This window comes from Macaca nemestrina, chromosome 20 (genome assembly GCF_043159975.1).
Source record: "Macaca nemestrina isolate mMacNem1 chromosome 20, mMacNem.hap1, whole genome shotgun sequence".
Lineage (NCBI taxonomy): Eukaryota > Metazoa > Chordata > Mammalia > Primates > Cercopithecidae > Macaca > Macaca nemestrina.
Window position 1 is genome coordinate 27,031,353 of NC_092144.1, and position 21,066 is coordinate 27,052,418.

Consider the following 21,066-nt stretch of genomic DNA (forward strand, 5'->3'; position numbering starts at 1 on the left):
TTCTGAGAAACTGCTTAGTGTTTTGTTAATTCATCTCACAGAGTTACATCTGTATTTCGTGGATCTCTTTGCTAGCCTTATTTCTGTGGAAAATGAGAACAGATATTTCGGATTCCTTTGAGGACTATAGGGCCAAAGGAAATATCCTCCGATAACAAAGAGAAAGAAGCTTTCTGAGAAACTTCTTTGTGTTCTGTGAAATATTCTCACAGAGTTACAGCTTTCCCCGCAAGAAGCCTTTAGCTAAGACAGTTCTTGTGGAATTGGCAAAGTGATATTTGGAAGCCCATAGAGGGCTATGGTGAAAAAGGAAATATCCTCAGATGAAATCTGGAAAGAAGCTTTCTGAGAAACTGCTTAGTGTTCTGTTAATTCATCTCACAGAGTTACATTTGTATTTCGAGGATCTCTTTGCTAGCCTTATTTCTGTGTAATCTGAGAACAGATATTTCCGATCCCTTTGAAGACTATAGGGCCGAGGAAATATCCTCCGATAACAAAGAGAAAGAAGCTTTCTGAGAAACTTCTTTGTGTTCTGTGAAATCATCTCACAGAGTTACAGCTTTCCCCTCAAGAAGCCTTTCGCTAAGACAGTTCTCGTGGAATTGGCAAAGTGATATTTGGAAGCCCATAGAGGGCTAGGGTGAAAAAGGAAATATCCTCAGATGAAATCTGGAAAGAAGCTTTCTGAGAAACTGCTTAGTGTTCTGTTAATTCATCTCACAGAGTTACATCTGTATTTCGTGGATCTCTTTGCTAACCTTATTTCTTTGGAATCTGAGAACAGATATTTCGGATTCCTATGAAGACTATAGGGGCAAAGGAAATATCCTCCGATGACAAAGAGAAAGAAGCTTTCTGAGAAACTTCTTGGTGTTCTGTGAAATCATCTCACAGAGTTACAGCTTTCCCCTCAAGAAGCCTTTCGCTAAGACAGTTCTTGTGGAATTGGCAAAGTGATATTTGGAAGCCCATAGAGGGCTATGGTGAAAAAGGAAATATCCTCAGATGAAATCTGGAAAGAAGCTTTCTGAGAAACTGCTTACTGTTCTGTTAATTCATCTCACAGAGTTACATCTGTATTTCGTGGATCTCTTTGCTAGCCTTATTTCTGTGGAATCTGAGAACAGATATTTCGGATCCCATTGAAGACTATAGGGCCAAAGAAAATATCCTCCGAAAACAAAGAGAAAGAAGATTTCTGAGAAACTTCTTTGTATTCTGAGAAATCATCTCACAGAGTTACAGCTTTCCCCTCAAGAAGCCTTTCGCTAAGACACTTCTTGTGGAATTGGCAAGGTGATATTTGGAAGCCCATAGAGGGCTATGGTGAAAAAGGAAATATCCTCAGATGAAATCTGGAAAGAAGCTTTCTGAGAAACTGCTGAGTGTTTTGTTAATTCATCTCACAGAGTTACATCTGTATTTCGGGGATCTCTTTGCTGGCCTTATTTCTGTGGAATCTGAGAACAGATATTTCCGATCCCTTTGAAGACTATAGGGCCAAAGGAAATATCCTCCGATAACAAAGAGAAAGGAGCTTTCTGAGAAACTTCTTTGTGTTCTGTGAAATCATCTCCCAGAGTTACAGCTTTCCCCTCTAGAAGCCTTTCGCTAAGACAGTTTTTGTGGAATTGGTAAAGTGATATTTGGAAGCCCTAAGAGGGCTATGGTGAAAAAGGAAATATCCTCAGATGAAATCTGGAAAGAAGCTTTCTGAGAAACTGCTTAGTGTTTTGTTAATTCATCTCACAGAGTTACATCTGTATTTCGTGGATCTCTTTGCTAGCCTTATTTCTGTGGAATCTGAGAACAGATATTTCGGATTCCTTTGAGGACTATAGGGCCAAAGGAAATATCCTCCGAAAACAAAGAGAAAGACGCTTTCTGAGAAACATCTTTGTGTTCTGTGAAATCATCTCACAGAGTTACAGCTTTCCCCGCAACAAGCCTTTAGCTAAGACAGTTCTTGTGGAATTGGCAAAGTGATATTTGGAAGCCCATAGAGGGCTATGGTGAAAAAGGAAATATCCTCAGATGAAATCTGGAAAGAAGCTTTCTGAGAAACTGCTTAGTGTTCTGTTAATTCATCTCACAGAGTTACATCTGTATTTCGAGGATCTCTTTGCTAGCCTTATTTCTGTGGAATCTGAGAACAGATAATTCCGATCCCTTTGAAGACTATAGGGCCGAGGAAATATCCTCCGATAACAAAGAGAAAGAAGCTTTCTGAGAAACTTCTTTGTGTTCTGTGAAATCATCTCACAGAGTTACAGCTTTCCCCTCAAGAAGCCTTTCGCTAAGACAGTTATTGTGGAATTGGCAAAGTGATATTTGGAAGCCCTTAGAGGGCTATGGTGAAAAAGGAAATATCCTCAGATGAAATCTGGAAAGAAGCTTTCTGAGAAACTGCTTAGTGTTCTGTTAATTCATCTCACAGAGTTACATCTGTATTTCGTGGATCTCTTTGCTAGCCTTATTTCTTTGGAATCTGAGAACAGATATTTCGGATTCCTATGAAGACTATAGGGGCAAAGGAAATATCCTCCGATGACAAAGAGAAAGAAGCTTTCTGAGAAACTTCTTTGTGTTCTGTGAAATCATCTCACAGAGTTACAGCTTTCCCCTCAAGAAGCCTTTCGCGAAGACAGTTCTTGTGGAATTGGCAAAGTGATATTTGGAAGCCCATAGAGGGCTATGGTGAAAAAGGAAATATCCTCACATGAAATCTGGATGGAAGCTTTCTGAGAAACTGCTGAGTGTTCTGTTAATTCATCTCACAGAGTTACATCTGTATTTCGTGGATCTCTTTGCTAGCCTTATTTCTGTGGAATCTGAGAACAGATATTTCGGATCCCATTGAAGACTATAGGGCCAAAGGAAATATCCTCCGATAACAAAGAGAAAGAAGCTTTCTGAGAAACTTCCTTGTGTTCTGTGAAATCATCTCACAGAGTTACAGCTTTCCCCTCAAGAAGCCTTTCGCTAAGACAGTTCTTGTGGAATTGGCAAAGTGATATTTGGAAGCCCATAGAGGGCTATGGTGAAAAAGGAAATATCCTCAGATGAAATCTGGAAAGAAGCTTTCTGAGAAACTGCTGAGTGTTCTGTTAATTCATCTCACAGAGTTACATCTGTATTTCGTGGATCACTTTGCTAGCCTTATTTCTGTGGAATCTGAGAACAGATATTTCGGATCCCCTTGAAGACTATAGGGCCAAAGGAAATATCCTCCGATAACAAAGAGAAAGAAGCTTTCTGAGAAACTTCTTTGTGTTCTGTGAAATCATCTCACAGAGTTACAGCTTTCCCCTCAAGAAGCCTTTCGCTAAGACAGTTCTTGTGGAATTGGCAAAGTGATATTTGGAAGCCCATAGAGGGCTAGGGTGAAAAAGGAAATATCCTCAGATGAAATCTGGAAGGAAGCTTTCTCAGAAACTGCTGAGTGTTCTGTTAATTTATCTCACAGAGTTACATCTGTATTTCGTGGATCTCTTTGCTAGCCTTATTTCTTTGGAATCTGAGAACAGATATTTCGGATTCCTATGAAGACTATAGGGGCAAAGGAAATATCCTCCGATGACAAAGAGAAAGAAGCTTTCTGAGAAACTTCTTTGTGTTCTGTGAAATCATCTCACAGAGTTACAGCTTTCCCCTCAAGAAGCCTTTGGCTAAGACAGTTCTTGTGGAATTGGCAAAGTGATATTTGGAAGCCCATAGAGGGCTATGGTGAAAAAGGAAATATCCTCACATGAAATCTGGAAGGAAGCTTTCTGAGAAACTGCTGAGTGTTCTGTTAATTCATCTCACAGAGTTACATCTGTATTTCGTGGATCTCTTTGCTAGCCTTATTTCTGTGTAATCTGAGAACAGATATTTCGGATCCCATTGAAGACTATAGGGCCAAAGGAAATATCCTCCGATAACAAAGAGAAAGAAGCTTTCTGAGAAACTTCTTTGTGTTCTGTGAAATCATCTCACAGAGTTACTGCTTTCCCCTCAAGAAGCCTTTCGCTAAGACAGTTCTTGTGGAATTGGCAAAGTGATATTTGGAAGCCCATAGAGGGCTATGGTGAAAAAGGAAATATCCTCAGATGAAATCTGGAAAGAAGCTTTCTGAGAAACTGCTTAGTGTTCTGTTAATTCATCTCACAGAGTTACATCTGTATTTCGTGGATCACTTTGCTAGCCTTATTTCTGTGGAATCTGAGAACCGATATTTCGGATCCCCTTGAAGACTATAGGGCCAAAGGAAATATCCTCCGATAACAAAGAGAAAGAAGCTTTCTGAGAAACTTCTTTGTGTTCTGTGAAATCATCTCACAGAGTTACAGCTTTCCCCTCAAGAAGCCTTTCGCTAAGACAGTTCTTGTGGAATTGGCAAAGTGATATTTGGAAGCCCATAGAGGGCTAGGGTGAAAAAGGAAATATCCTCAGATGAAATCTGGAAGGAAGCTTTCTCAGAAACTGCTGAGTGTTCTGTTAATTCATCTCACAGAGTTACATCTGTATTTCGTGGATCTCTTTGCTAGCTTTATTTCTGTGGAATCTGAGAACAGATATTTCGGATCCCATTGAAGTCTATAGTGCCAAAGGAAATATCCTCCGATAACAAAGAGAAAGAAGCTTTCTGAGAAACTTCTTTGTGTTCTGTGAAATCATCTCAGAGAGTTACAGCTTTCCCCTCAAGAAGCCTTTCGCTAAGACAATTCTTGTGGAATTGGCAAAGTGATATTTAGAAGCCCTTAGAGGGCTATGGTTAAAAGGAAATATCCTCAGATGAAATCTGGAAAGAGGCTTTCTGAGAAACTGCTTAGTGTTTTGTTAATTCATCTCACAGAGTTACATCTGTATTTCGTGGATCTCTTTGCTAGCCTTATTTCTGTGGAATCTGAGAACAGATATTTCGGATTCCTTTGAGGACTATAGGGCCAAAGGAAATATCCTCCGATAACAAAGAGAAAGAAGCTTTCTGAGAAACTTCTTTGTGTTCTGTGAAATATTCTCACAGAGTTACAGCTTTCCCCGCAAGAAGCCTTTAGCTAAGACAGTTCTTGTGGAATTGGCAAAGTGATATTTGGAAGCCCATAGAGGGCTATGGTGAAAAAGGAAATATCCTCAGATGAAATCTGGAAAGAAGCTTTCTGAGAAACTGCTTAGTGTTCTGTTAATTCATCTCACAGAGTTACATTTGTATTTCGAGGATCTCTTTGCTAGCCTTATTTCTGTGTAATCTGAGAACAGATATTTCCGATCCCTTTGAAGACTATAGGGCCGAGGAAATATCCTCCGATAACAAAGAGAAAGAAGCTTTCTGAGAAACTTCTTTGTGTTCTGTGAAATCATCTCACAGAGTTACAGCTTTCCCCTCAAGAAGCCTTTCGCTAAGACAGTTCTCGTGGAATTGGCAAAGTGATATTTGGAAGCCCATAGAGGGCTATGGTGAAAAAGGAAATATCCTCAGATGAAATCTGGAAAGAAGCTTTCTGAGAAACTGCTTAGTGTTCTGTTAATTCATCTCACAGAGTTACATCTGTATTTCGTGGATCTCTTTGCTAACCTTATTTCTTTGGAATCTGAGAAAAGATATTTCGGATTCCTATGAAGACTATAGGGGCAAAGGAAATATCCTCCGATGACAAAGAGAAAGAAGCTTTCTGAGAAACTTCTTTGTGTTCTGTGAAATCATCTCACAGAGTTACAGCTTTCCCCTCAAGAAGCCTTTCGCTAAGACAGTTCTTGTGGAATTGGCAAAGTGATATTTGGAAGCCCATAGAGGGCTATGGTGAAAAAGGAAATATCCTCAGATGAAATCTGGAAAGAAGCTTTCTGAGAAACTGCTCAGTGTTCTGTTAATTCATCTCACAGAGTTACATCTGTATTTCGTGGATCTCTTTGCTAGCCTTATTTCTGTGGAATCTGAGAACAGATATTTCGGATCCCATTGAAGACTATAGGGCCAAAGAAAATATCCTCCGAAAACAAAGAGAAAGAAGATTTCTGAGAAACTTCTTTGTATTCTGAGAAATCATCTCACAGAGTTACAGCTTTCCCCTCAAGAAGCCTTTCGCTAAGACACTTCTTGTGGAATTGGCAAGGTGATATTTGGAAGCCCATAGAGGGCTATGGTGAAAAAGGAAATATCCTCAGATGAAATCTGGAAAGAAGCTTTCTGAGAAACTGCTGAGTGTTTTGTTAATTCATCTCACAGAGTTACATCTGTATTTCGGGGATCTCTTTGCTGGCCTTATTTCTGTGGAATCTGAGAACAGATATTTCCGATCCCTTTGAAGACTATAGGGCCAAAGGAAATATCCTCCGATAACAAAGAGAAAGGAGCTTTCTGAGAAACTTCTTTGTGTTCTGTGAAATTATCTCCCAGAGTTACAGCTTTCCCCTCAAGAAGCCTTTCGCTAAGACAGTTTTTGTGGAATTGGTAAAGTGATATTTGGAAGGCCTAAGAGGGCTATGGTGAAAAAGGAAATATCCTCAGATGAAATCTGGAAAGAAGCTTTCTGAGAAACTGCTTAGTGTTTTCTTAATTCATCTCACAGAGTTACATCTGTATTTCGTGGATCTCTTTGCTAGCCTTATTTCTGTGGAATCTGAGAACAGATATTTCGGATTCCTTTGAGGACTATAGGGCCAAAGGAAATATCCTCCGAAAACAAAGAGAAAGACGCTTTCTGAGAAACATCTTTGTGTTCTGTGAAATCATCTCACAGAGTTACAGCTTTCCCCGCAAGAAGCCTTTAGCTAAGAGAGTTCTTGTGGAATTGGCAAAGTGATATTTGGAAGCCCATAGAGGGCTATGGTGAAAAAGGAAATATCCTCAGATGAAATCTGGAAAGAAGCTTTCTGAGAAACTGCTTAGTGTTCTGTTAATTCATCTCACAGAGTTACATCTGTATTTCGAGGATCTCTTTGCTAGCCTTATTTCTGTGGAATCTGAGAACAGATAATTCCGATCCCTTTGAAGACTATAGGGCCGAGGAAATATCCTCCGATAACAAAGAGAAAGAAGCTTTCTGAGAAACTTCTTTGTGTTCTGTGAAATCATCTCACAGAGTTACAGCTTTCCCCTCAAGAAGCCTTTCGCTAAGACAGTTATTGTGGAATTGGCAAAGTGATATTTGGAAGCCCTTAGAGGGCTATGGTGAAAAAGGAAATATCCTCAGATGAAATCTGGAAAGAAGCTTTCTGAGAAACTGCTTAGTGTTCTGTTAATTCATCTCACAGAGTTACATCTGTATTTCGTGGATCTCTTTGCTAGCCTTATTTCTTTGGAATCTGAGAACAGATATTTCGGATTCCTATGAAGACTATAGGGGCAAAGGAAATATCCTCCGATGACAAAGAGAAAGAAGCTTTCTGAGAAACTTCTTTGTGTTCTGTGAAATCATCTCACAGAGTTACAGCTTTCCCCTCAAGAAGCATTTCGCGAAGACAGTTCTTGTGGAATTGGCAAAGTGATATTTGGAAGCCCATAGAGGGCTATGGTGAAAAAGGAAATATCCTCACATGAAATCTGGATGGAAGCTTTCTGAGAAACTGCTGAGTGTTCTGTTAATTCATCTCACAGAGTTACATCTGTATTTCGTGGATCTCTTTGCTAGCCTTATTTCTGTGGAATCTGAGAACAGATATTTCGGATCCCATTGAAGACTATAGGGCCAAAGGAAATATCCTCCGATAACAAAGAGAAAGAAGCTTTCTGAGAAACTTCTTTGTGTTCTGTGAAATCATCTCACAGAGTTACAGCTTTCCCCTCAAGAAGCCTTTCGCTAAGACAGTTCTTGTGGAATTGGCAAAGTGATATTTGGAAGCCCATAGAGGGCTATGGTGAAAAAGGAAATATCCTCAGATGAAATCTGGAAAGAAGCTTTCTGAGAAACTGCTGAGTGTTCTGTTAATTCATCTCACAGAGTTACATCTGTATTTCGTGGATCACTTTGCTAGCCTTATTTCTGTGGAATCTGAGAACTGATATTTCGGATCCCCTTGAAGACTATAGGGCCAAAGGAAATATCCTCCGATAACAAAGAGAAAGAAGCTTTCTGAGAAACTTCTTTGTGTTCTGTGAAATCATCTCACAGAGTTACAGCTTTCCCCTCAAGAAGCCTTTCGCTAAGACAGTTCTTGAGGAATTGGCAAAGTGATATTTGGAAGCCCATAGAGGGCTATGGTGAAAAAGGAAATATCCTCAGATGAAATCTGGAAAGAAGCTTTCTGAGAAACTGCTTAGTGTTCTGTTAATTCATCTCACAGAGTTACATCTGTATTTCGTGGATCTCTTTGCTAGCCTTATTTCTGTGGAATCTGAGAACAGATATTTCGGATTCCTTTGAGGACTATAGGGCCAAAGGAAATATCCTCCGATAACAAAGAGAAAGAAGCTTTCTGAGAAACTTCTTTGTGTTCTGTGAAATATTCTCACAGAGTTACAGCTTTCCCCGCAAGAAGCCTTTAGCTAAGACAGTTCTTGTGGAATTGGCAAAGTGATATTTGGAAGCCCATAGAGGGCTATGGTGAAAAAGGAAATATCCTCAGATGAAATCTGGAAAGAAGCTTTCTGAGAAACTGGTTAGTGTTCTGTTAATTCATCTCAGAGAGTTACATCTGTATTTCGAGGATCTCTTTGCTAGCCTTATTTCTGTGGAATCTGAGAACAGATATTTCCGATCCCTTTGAAGACTATAGGGCCGAGGAAATATCCTCCGATAACAAAGAGAAAGAAGCTTTCTGAGAAACTTCTTTGTGTTCTGTGAAATCATCTCACAGAGTTACAGCTTTCCCCTCAAGAAGCCTTTCGCTAAGACAGTTCTTGAGGAATTGGCAAAGTGATATTTGGAAGCCCATAGAGGGCTATGGTGAAAAAGGAAATATCCTCAGATGAAATCTGGAAAGAAGCTTTCTGAGAAACTGCTTAGTGTTCTGTTAATTCATCTCACAGAGTTACATCTGTATTTCGTGGATCTCTTTGCCTGCCTTATTTCTGTGGAATCTGAGAACAGATATTTCGGATCCCATTGAAGACTATAGGGCCAAAGGAAATATCCTCCGATAACAAAGAGAAAGAAGCTTTCTGAGACACTTCTTTGTGTTCTGTGAAGTCATCTCACAGAGTTACAGCTTTCCCCTCAAGAAGCCTTTCGCTAAGACAGTTCTTGTGGAATTGGCAAAGTGATATTTATAATCCCTAAGAGGGCTATGGTTAAAAGGAAATATCCTCAGATGAAATCTGGAAAGAAGCTTTCTGAGAAACTGCTTAGTGTTTTGTTAATTCATCTCACAGAGTTACATCTGTATTTCGTGGATCTCTTTGCTAGCCTTATTTCTGTGGAATCTGAGAACAGATATTTCGGATTCCTTTGAGGACTATAGGGCCAAAGGAAATATCCTCCGATAACAAAGAGAAAGAAGCTTTCTGAGGAACTTCTTTGTGTTCTGTGAAATATTCTCACAGAGTTACAGCTTTCCCCGAAAGAAGCCTTTAGCTAAGACAGTTCTTGTGGAATTGGCAAAGTGATATTTGGAAGCCCATAGAGGGCTATGGTGAAAAAGGAAATATCCTCAGATGAAATCTGGAAAGAAGCTTTCTGAGAAACTGCTTAGTGTTCTGTTAATTCATCTCACAGAGTTACATTTGTATTTCGAGGATCTCTTTGCTAGCCTTATTTCTGTGGAATCTGAGAACAGATATTTCCGATCCCTTTGAAGACTATAGGGCCGAGGAAATGTCCTCCGATAACAAAGAGAAAGAAGCTTTCTGAGAAACTTCTTTGTGTTCTGTGAAATCATCTCACAGAGTTACAGCTTTCCCCTCAAGAAGCCTTTCGCTAAGACAGTTCTCGTGGAATTGGCAAAGTGATATTTGGAAGCCCATAGAGGGCTATGGTGAAAAAGGAAATATCCTCAGATGAAATCTGGAAAGAAGCTTTCTGAGAAACTGCTTAGTGTTCTGTTAATTCACCTCACAGAGTTACATCTGTATTTCGTGGATCTCTTTGCTAGCCTTATTTCTGTGGAATCTGAGAACAGATATTTCGGATCCCCTTGAAGACTATAGGGCCAAAGGAAATATCCTCCGATAACAAAGAGAAAGAAGCTTTCTGAGAAACTTCTTTGTGTTCTGTGAAATCATCTCACAGAGTTACAGCTTTCCCCTCAAGAAGCCTTTCGCTAAGACAGTTCTTGTGGAATTGGCAAAGTGATATTTAGAAGCCCTAAGAGGGCTATGGTTAAAAGGAAATATCCTCAGATGAAATCTGGAAAGAAGCTTTCTGAGAAACTGCTTAGTGTTTTGTTAATTCATCTCACAGAGTTACATCTGTATTTCGTGGATCTCTTTGCTAGCCTTATTTCTGTGGAATCTGAGAACAGATATTTCGGATTCCTTTGAGGACTATAGGGCCAAAGGAAATATCCTCCGATAACAAAGAGAAAGAAGCTTTCTGAGAAACTTCTTTGTGTTCTGTGAAATATTCTCACAGAGTTACAGCTTTCCCCGCAAGAAGCCTTTAGCTAAGACAGTTCTTGTGGAATTGGCAAAGTGATATTTGGAAGCCCATAGAGGGCTATGGTGAAAAAGGAAATATCCTCAGATGAAATCTGGAAAGAAGATTTCTGAGAAACTGCTTAGTGTTCTGTTAATTCATCTCAGAGAGTTACATCTGTATTTCGAGGATCTCTTTGCTAGCCTTATTTCTGTGGAATCTGAGAACAGATATTTCCGATCCCTTTGAAGACTATAGGGCCGAGGAAATATCCTCCGATAACAAAGAGAAAGAAGCTTTCTGAGAAACTTCTTTGTGTTCTGTGAAATCATCTCACAGAGTTACAGCTTTCCCCTCAAGAAGCCTTTCGCTAAGACAGTTCTAGTGGAATTGGCAAAGTGATATTTGGAAGCCCATAGAGGGCTATGGTGAAAAAGGAAATATCCTCAGATGAAATCTGGAAAGAAGCTTTCTGAGAAACTGCTTACTGTTCTGTTAATTCATCTCACAGAGTTACATCTGTATTTCGTGGATCTCTTTGCTAGACTTATTTCTGTGGAATCTGAGAACAGATATTTCGGATCCCATTGAAGACTATAGGGCCAAAGAAAATATCATCCGATAACAAAGAGAAAGAAGATTTCTGAGAAACTTCTTTGTATTCTGAGAAATCATCTCACAGAGTTACAGCTTTCCCCTCAAGAAGCCTTTCGCTAAGACAGTTCTTGTGGAATTGGCAAGGTGATATTTGGAAGCCCATAGAGGGCTATGGTGAAAAAGGAAATATCCTCAGATGAAATCTGGAAAGAAGCTTTCTGAGAAACTGCTTAGTGTTTTGTTAATTCATCTCACAGAGTTACATCTGTATTTCGGGGATCTCTTTGCTGGCCTTATTTCTGTGGAATCTGAGAACAGATATTTCCGATCCCTTTGAAGACTATAGGGCCTAAGGAAATATCCTCCGATAACAAAGAGAAAGAAGCCTTCTGAGAAACTTCTTTGTGTTCTGTGAAATCATCTCACAGAGTTACAGCTTTCCCCTCAAGAAGCCTTTCGCTAAGACAGTTCTTGTGGAATTGGCAAAGTGATATTTGGAAGCCCATAGAGGGCTATGGTGAAAAAGGAAATATCCTCACATGAAATCTGGAAGGAAGCTTTCTGAGAAACTACTGAGTGTTCTGTTAATTCATCTCACAGAGTTACATCTGTATTTCGTGGATCTCTTTACTAGCCTTATTTCTGTGGAATCTGAGAACAGATATTTCGGATCCCATTGAAGCCTACAGGGCCAAAGGAAATAATCTCCGATAACAAAGAGAAAGGAGCTTTCTGAGAAACTTCTTTGTGTTCTGTGAAATCATCTCACAGAGTTACAGCTTTCCCCTCAAGAAGCCTTTCGCTAAGACAGTTCTTGAGGAATTGGCAAAGTGATATTTGGAAGCCCATAGAGGGCTATGGTGAAAAAGGAAATATCCTCAGATGAAATCTGGAAAGAAGCTTTCTGAGAAACTGCTTAGTGTTCTGTTAATTCATCTCACAGAGTTACATCTGTATTTCGTGGATCTCTTTGCTAGACTTATTTCTGTGGAATCTGAGAACAGATATTTCGGATCCCATTGAAGACTATAGGGCCAAAGGAAATATCCTCCGATAACAAAGAGAAAGAAGCTTTCTGAGAAACTTCTTTGTGTTCTGTGAAGTCATCTCACAGAGTTACAGCTTTCCCCTCAAGAAGCCTTTCGCTAAGACAGTTCTTGTGGAATTGGCAAAGTGATATTTATAATCCCTAAGAGGGCTATGGTTAAAAGGAAATATCCTCAGATGAAATCTGGAAAGAAGCTTTCTGAGAAACTGCTTAGTGTTTTGTTAATTCATCTCACAGAGTTACATCTGTATTTCGTGGATCTCTTTGCTAGCCTTATTTCTGTGGAATCTGAGAACAGATATTTCGGATTCCTTTGAGGACTATAGGGCCAAAATAAATATCCTCCGATAACAAAGAGAAAGAAGCTTTCTGAGGAACTTCTTTGTGTTCTGTGAAATATTCTCACAGAGTTACAGCTTTCCCCGCAAGAAGCCTTTAGCTAAGACAGTTCTTGTGGAATTGGCAAAGTGATATTTGGAAGCCCTTAGAGGGCTATGGTGAAAAAGGAAATATCCTCAGATGAAATCTGAAAAGAAGCTTTCTGAGAAACTGCTTAGTGTTCTGTTAATTCATCTCACAGAGTTACATTTGTATTTCGAGGATCTCTTTGCTAGCCTTATTTCTGTGGAATCTGAGAACAGATATTTCCGATCCCTTTGAAGACTATAGGGCCGAGGAAATGTCCTCCGATAACAAAGAGAAAGAAGCTTTCTGAGAAACTTCTTTGTGTTCTGTGAAATCATCTCACAGGGTTACAGCTTTCCCCTCAAGAAGCCTTTCGCTAAGACAGTTCTCGTGGAATTGGCAAAGTGATATTTGGAAGCCCATAGAGGGCTATGGTGAAAAAGGAAATATCCTCAGATGAAATCTGGAAAGAAGCTTTCTGAGAAACTGCTTAGTGTTCTGTTAATTCACCTCACAGAGTTACATCTGTATTTCGTGGATCTCTTTGCTAGCCTTATTTCTGTGGAATCTGAGAACAGATATTTCGGATCCCATTGAAGACTATAGGGCCAAAGGAAATATCCTCCGATAACAAAGAGAAAGAAGCTTTCTGAGAAACTTCTTTGTGTTCTGTGAAATCATCTCACAGAGTTACAGCTTTCCCCTCAAGAAGCCTTTCGCTAAGACAGTTCTTGTGGAATTGGCAAAGTGATATTTGGAAGCCCATAGAGGGCTATGGTGAAAAAGGAAATATCCTCAGATGAAATCTTGAAAGAAGCTTTCTGAGAAACTGCTTAGTGTTCTGTTAATTCATCTCACAGAGTTACATCTGTATTTCGTGGATCTCTTTGCTAGCCTTATTTCTGTGGAATCTGAGAACAGATATTTCGGATCCCATTGAAGACTATAGGGCCAAAGGAAATATCCTCCGATAACAAAGAGAAAGAAGCTTTCTGAGAAACTTCTTTGTGTTCTGTGAAATCATCTCACAGAGTTACAGCTTTCCCCACAAGAAGCCTTTCGCTAAGACAGTTCTTGTGGAATTGGTAAAGTGATATTTGGAAGCCCATAGAGGGCTAGGGTGAAAAAGGAAATATCCTCAGATGAAATCTGGAAGGAAGCTTTCTGAGAAACTGCTGAGTGTTCTGTTAATTCATCTCACAGAGTTACATCTGTATTTCGTGGATCTCTTTGCTAGCTTTATTTCTGTGGAATCTGAGAACAGATATTTCGGATCCCATTGAAGTCTATAGTGCCAAAGGAAATATCCTCCGATAACAAAGAGAAAGAAGCTTTCTGAGAAACTTCTTTGTGTTCTGTGAAATCATCTCACAGAGTTACAGCTTTCCCCTCAAGAAGCCTTTCGCTAAGACAGTTCTTGTGGAATTGGCAAAGTGATATTTGGAAGCCCTAAGAGGGCTATGGTTAAAAGGAAATATCCTCAGATGAAATCTGGAAAGAAGCTTTCTGAGAAACTGCTTAGTGTTTTGTTAATTCATCTCACAGAGTTACATCTGTATTTCGTGGATTTCTTTGCTAGCCTTATTTCTGTGGAATCTGAGAACAGATATTTCGGATTCCTTTGAGGACTATAGGGCCAAAGGAAATATCCTCCGATAACAAAGAGAAAGAAGCTTTCTGAGAAACATCTTTGTGTTCTGTGAAATCATCTCACAGACTTACAGCTTTCCCCGCAAGAAGCCTTTAGCTAAGACAGTTCTTGTGGAATTGGCAAAGTGATATTTGGAAGCCCATAGAGGGCTATGGTGAAAAAGGAAATATCCTCAGATGAAATCTGGAAAGAAGCTTTCTGAGAAACTGCTTAGTGTTCTGTTAATTCATCTCACAGAGTTACATCTGTATTTCGAGGATCTCTTTGCTAGCCTTTTTTCTGTGGAATCTGAGAACAGATATTTCCGATCCCTTTGAAGACTATAGGGCCGAGGAAATATCCTCCGATAAGAAAGAGAAAGAAGCTTTCTGAGAAACTTCTTTGTGTTCTGTGAAATCATCTCACAGAGTTACAGCTTTCCCCTCAAGAAGCCTTTCGCTAAGACAGTTATTGTGGAATTGGCAAAGTGATATTTGGAAGCCCTTAGAGGGCTATGGTGAAAAAGGAAATATCCTCAGATGAAATCTGGAAAGAAGCTTTCTGAGAAACTGCTTAGTGTTCTGTTAATTCATCTCACAGAGTTACATCTGTATTTCGTGGATCTCTTTGCTAGCCTTATTTCTTTGGAATCTGAGAACAGATATTTCGGATTCCTATGAAGACTATAGGGGCAAAGGAAATATCCTCCGATGACAAAGAGAAAGAAGCTTTCTGAGAAACTTCTTTGTGTTCTGTGAAATCATCTCACAGAGTTACAGCTTTCCCCTCAAGAAGCCTTTCGCTAAGACAGTTCTTGTGGAATTGGCAAAGTGATATTTGGAAGCCCATAGAGGGCTATGTTGAAAAAGGAAATATCCTCAGATGAAATCTGGAAAGAAGCTTTCTGAGAAACTGCTGAGTGTTCTGTTAATTCATCTCACAGAGTTACATCTGTATTTCGTGGATCTCTTTGCTAGCCTTATTTCTGTGGAATCTGAGAACAGATATTTCGGATCCCATTGAAGACTATAGGGCCAAAGGAAATATCCTCCGATAACAAAGAGAAAGAAGCTTTCTGAGAAACTTCTTTGTGTTCTGTGAAATCATCTCACAGAGTTACAGCTTTCCCCTCAAGAAGCCTTTCGCTAAGACAGTTCTTGTGGAATTGGCAAAGTGATATTTGGAAGCCCATAGAGGGCTATGGTGAAAAAGGAAATATCCTCAGATGAAATCCGGAAAGAAGCTTTCTGAGAAACTGCTTAGTGTTCTGTTAATTCATCTCACAGAGTTACATCTGTATTTCGTGGATCTCTTTGCTAGCCTTATTTCTGTGGAATCTGAGAACAGATATTTCGGATCCCCTTGAAGACTATAGGGCCAAAGGAAATATCCTCCGATAACAAAGAGAAAGAAGCTTTCTGAGAAACTTCTTTGTGTTTTGTGAAATCATCTCACAGAGTTACAGCTTTCCCCTCAAGAAGCCTTTCGCTAAGACAGTTCTTGTGGAATTGGCAAAGTGATATTTGGAAGCCCATAGAGGGCTATGGTGAAAAAGGAAATATCCTCAGATGAAATCTGGAAAGAAGCTTTCTGAGAAACTGCTTAGTGTTCTGTTAATTCATCTCACAGAGTTACATCTGTATTTCGTGGATCTCTTTGCTAGCCTTATTTCTGTGGAATCTGAGAACAGATATTTCGGATCCCATTGAAGACTATTGGGCCAAAGGAAATATCCTCCGATAACAAAGAGAAAGAAGCTTTCTGAGAAACTTCTTAGTGTTCTGTGAAATCATCTCACAGAGTTACAGCTTTCCCCACAAGAAGCCTTTCGCTAAGACAGTTCTTGTGGAATTGGCAAAGTGATATTTGGAAGCCCATAGAGGGCTAGGGTGAAAAAGGAAATATCCTCAGATGAAATCTGGAAGGAAGCTTTCTGAGAAACTGCTGAGTGTTCTGTTAATTCATCTCACAGAGTTACATCTGTATTTCGTGTATCTCTTTGCTAGCTTTATTTCTGTGGAATCTGAGAACAGATATTTCGGATCCCACTGAAGTCTATAGTGCCAAAGGAAATATCCTCCGATAACAAAGAGAAAGAAGCTTTCTGAGAAACTTCTTTGTGTTGTGAAATCATCTCACAGAGTTACAGCTTTCCCCTCAAGAAGCCTTTCGCTAAGACAGTTCTTGTGGAATTGGCAAAGTGATATTTGGAAGCCCTAAGAGGGCTATGGTTAAAAGGAAATATCCTCAGATGAAATCTGGAAAGAAGCTTTCTGAGAAACTGCTTAGTGTTTTGTTAATTCATCTCACAGAGTTACATCTGTATTTCGTGGATCTCTTTGCTAGCCTTATTTCTGTGGAATCTGAGAACAGATATTTCGGATTCCTTTGAGGACTATAGGGCCAAAGGAAATATCCTCCGATAACAAAGAGAAAGAAGCTTTCTGAGAAACATCTTTGTGTTCTGTGAAATCATCTCACAGAGTTACAGCTTTCCCCGCAAGAAGCCTTTAGCTAAGACAGTTCTTGTGGAATTGGCAAAGTGATATTTGGAAGCCCATAGAGGGCTATGGTGAAAAACGAAATATCCTCAGATGAAATCTGGAAAGAAGCTTTCTGAGAAACTGCTTAGTGTTCTGTTAATTCATCTCACCGAGTTACATCTGTATTTCGAGGATCTCTTTGCTAGCCTTTTTTCTGTGGAATCTGAGAACAGATATTTCCGATCCCTTTGAAGACTATAGGGCCAAGGAAATATCCTCCGATAACAAAGAGAAAGAAGCTTTCTGAGAAACTTCTTTGTGTTCTGTGAAATCATCTCACAGAGTTACAGCTTTCCCCTCAAGAAGCCTTTCGCTAAGACAGTTCTTGTGGAATTGGCAAAGTGATATTTGGAAGCCCTTAGAGGGCTATGGTGAAAAAGGAAATATCCTCAGATGAAATCTGGAAAGAAGCTTTCTGAGAAACTTCTTAGTGTTCTGTTAATTCATCTCACAGAGTTACATCTGTATTTCGTGGATCTCTTTGCTAGCCTTATTTCTGTGGAATCTGAGAACAGATATTTCGGATTCCTCTGAAGACTATAGGGGCAAAGGAAATATCCTCCGATGACAAAGAGAAAGAAGCTTTCTGAGAAACTTCTTTGTGTTCTGTGAAATCATCTCACAGAGTTACAGCTTTCCCCTCAAGAAGCCTTTCGCTAAGACAGTTCTTGTGGAATTGGCAAAGTGATATTTGGAAGCCCATAGAGGGCTATGGTGAAAAAGGAAATATCCTCAGATGAAATCTGGAAAGAAGCTTTCTGAGAAACTGCTTAGTGTTCTGTTAATTCATCTCACAGAGTTACATCTGTATTTCGTGGATCTCTTTGCTAGCCTTATTTCTGTGGAATCTGAGAACAGATATTTCGGATCCCATTGAAGACTATAGGGCCAAAGGAAATATCCTCCGATAAAAAAGAGAAATAAGCTTTCTGAGAAACTTCTTTGTGTTCTGTGAAATCATCTCACAGAGTTACAGCTTTCCCCACAAGAAGCCTTTCGCTAAGACAGTTCTTGTGGAATTGGCAAAGTGACATTTGGAAGCCCATAGAGGGCTAGGGTGAAAAAGGAAATATCCTCAGATGAAATCTGGAAGGAAGCTTTCTGAGAAACTCCTGAGTGTTCTGTTAATTCATCTCACAGAGTTACATCTGTATTTCGTGGATCTCTTTGCTAGCTTTATTTCTGTGGAATCTGACAACAGATATTTCGGATCCCATTGAAGTCTATAGTGCCAAAGAAATATCCTCCGATAACAAAGAGAAAGAAGCTTTCTGAGAAACTTCTTTGTGTTCTGTGAAATCATCTCACAGAGTTACAGCTTTCCCCTCAAGAAGCCTTTCGCTAAGACAGTTCTTGTGGAATTGGCAAAGTGATATTTAGAAGCCCTAAGAGGGCTATGGTTAAAAGGAAATATCCTCAGATGAAATCTGGAAAGAAGCTTTCTGAGAAACTGCTTAGTGTTTTGTTAATTCATCTCACAGAGTTACATCTGTATTTCGTGGATCTCTTTGCTAGCCTTATTTCTGTGGAATCTGAGAACAGATATTTCGGATTCCTTTGAGGACTATAGGGCCAAAGGAAATATCCTCCGATAACAAAGAGAAAGAAGCTTTCTGAGAAACTTCTTTGTGTTCTGTGAAATATTCTCACAGAGTTACAGCTTTCCCCGCAAGAAGCCTTTAGCTAAGACAGTTCTTGTGGAATTGGCAAAGTGATATTTGGAAGCCCTTAGAGGGCTATGGTGAAAAAGGAAATATCCTCAGATGAAATCTGGAAAGAAGCTTTCTGAGAAACTGCTTAGTGTTCTGTTAATTCATCTCACAGAGTTAAATCTGTATTTCGAGGATGTCTTTGCTAGCCTTATTTCTGTGGAATCTGAGAACAGATATTTCCGATCCCTTTGAAGACTATAGGGCCGCGGAAATATCCTCCGATAACAAAGAGAAAGAAGCTTTCTGAGAAACTTCTTTGTGTTCTGTGAAATCATCTCACAGAGTTACAGCTTTCCCCTCAAGAAGCCTTTCGCTAAGACAGTTCTCGTGGAATTGGCAAAGTGATATTTGGAAGCCCATAGAGGGCTATGGTGAAAAAGGAAATATCCTCAGATGAAATCTGGAAAGAAGCTTTCTGAGAAACTGCTTACTGTTCTGTTAATTCATCTCACAGAGTTACATCTGTATTTCGTGGATCTCTTTGCTAGCCTTATTTCTGTGGAATCTGAGAACAGATATTTCGGATCCCATTGAAGACTATAGGGCCAAAGGAAATATCCTCCGATAACAAAGAGAAAGAAGCTTTCTGAGAAACTTCTTTGTGTTCTGTGAAATCATCTCACAGAGTTACAGCTTTCCCCTCAAGAAGCCTTTCGCTAAGACAGTTCTTGTGGAATTGGCAAAGTGATATTTGGAAGCCCATAGAGGGCTATGGTGAAAAAGGAAATATCCTCAGATGAAATCTGGAAAGAAGCTTTCTGAGAAACTGCTTAGTGTTCTGTTAATTCATCTCACAGAGTTACATCTGTATTTCGTGGATCACTTTGCTAGCCTTATTTCTGTGGAATCTGAGAACAGATATTTCGGATCCCATTGAAGACTATAGGGCCAAAGGAAATATCCTCCGATAACAAAGAGAAAGAAGCTTTCTGAGAAACTTCTTTGTGTTCTGTGAAATCATCTCACAGAGTTACAGCTTTCCCCTCAAGAAGCCTTTCGCTAAGACAGTTCTTGTGGAATTGGCAAAGTGATATTTGGAAACCCATAGAGGGCTAGGGTGAAAAAGGAAATATCCTCAGATGAAATCTGGAAGAAAGCTTTCTGAGAAACTGCTGAGTGTTCTGTTAATTCATCTCACAGAGTTACATCTGTTTTTCGTGGATCTCTTTGCTAGCTTTATTTCTGTGGAATCTGAGAACAGATATTTCGGATCCCATTGAAGTCTATAGTGCCAAAGGAAATATCCTCCGATAACAAAGAGAAAGAAGCTTTCTGAGAAACTTCTTTGTGTTCTGTGAAATCATCTCACAGAGTTACAGCTTTCCCCTCAAGAAGCCTTTCGCTAAGACAGTTCTTGTGGAATTGGCAAAGTGATATTTAGAAGCCCTAAGAGGGCTATGGTTAAAAGGAAATATCCTCAGATGAAATCTGGAAAGAAGCTTTCTGAGAAACTGCTTAGTGTTTTGTTAATTCATCTCACAGAGTTACATCTGTATTTCGTGGATCTCTTTGCTAGCCTTATTTCTGTGGAATCTGAGAACAGATATTTCGGATTCCTTTGAGGACTATAGGACCAAAGGAAATATCCTCCGATAACAAAGAGAAAGAAGCTTTCTGAGAAACTTCTTTGTGTTCTGTGAAATCATCTCACAGAGTTACAGCTTTCCCCTCAAGAAGCCTTTCGCTAAGACAGTTCTTGAGGAATTGGCAAAGTGATATTTGGAAGCCCATAGAGGGCTATGGTGAAAAAGGAAATATCCTCAGATGAAATCTGGAAAGAAGCTTTCTGAGAAACTGCTTAGTGTTCTGTTAATTCATCTCACAGAGTTACATCTGTATTTCGTGGATCTCTTTGCTAGCCTTATTTCTGTGGAATCTGAGAACAGATATTTCGGATCCCACTGAAGACTATAGGGCCAAAGGAAATATCCTCCGATAACAAAGAGAAAGAAGCTTTCTGAGAAACTTCTTTGTGTTCTGTGAAATCATCTCACAGAGTTACAGCTTTCCCCTCAAGAAGCCTTTCGCTAAGACAGTTCTTGTGGAATTGGCAAAGTGATATTTGGAAGCCCATAGAGGGCTATGGTGAAAAAGGAAATATCCTCAGATGAAATCTGGAAAGAAGCTTTCTGAGAAACTGCTTAGTGTTCTGTTAATTCATCTCACAGAGTTACATCTGTATTTCGTGGATCTCTTTGCTAGCCTTATTTCTGTGGAATCTGAGAACAGATATTTCGGATCCCATTGAAGACTATAGGGCCAAAGGAAATATCCTCCGATAACAAAGAGAAAGAAGCTTTCTGAGAAACTTCTTTGTGTTCTGTGAAATCATCTCACAGAGTTACAACTTTCCCCTCAAGAAGCCTTTCGCTAAGACAGTTCTTGTGGAATTGGCAAAGTGATATTTAGAAGCCCTAAGAGGGCTATGGTTAAAAGGAAATATCCTCAGATGAAATCTGGAAAGAAGCTTTCTGAGAAACTGCTTAGTGTTTTGTTAATTCATCTCACAGAGTTACATCTGTATTTCGTGGATCTCTTTGCTAGCCTTATTTCTGTGGAATCTGAGAACAGATATTTCGGATTCCTTTGAGGACTATAGGGCCAAAGGAAATATCCTCCGATAACAAAGAGAAAG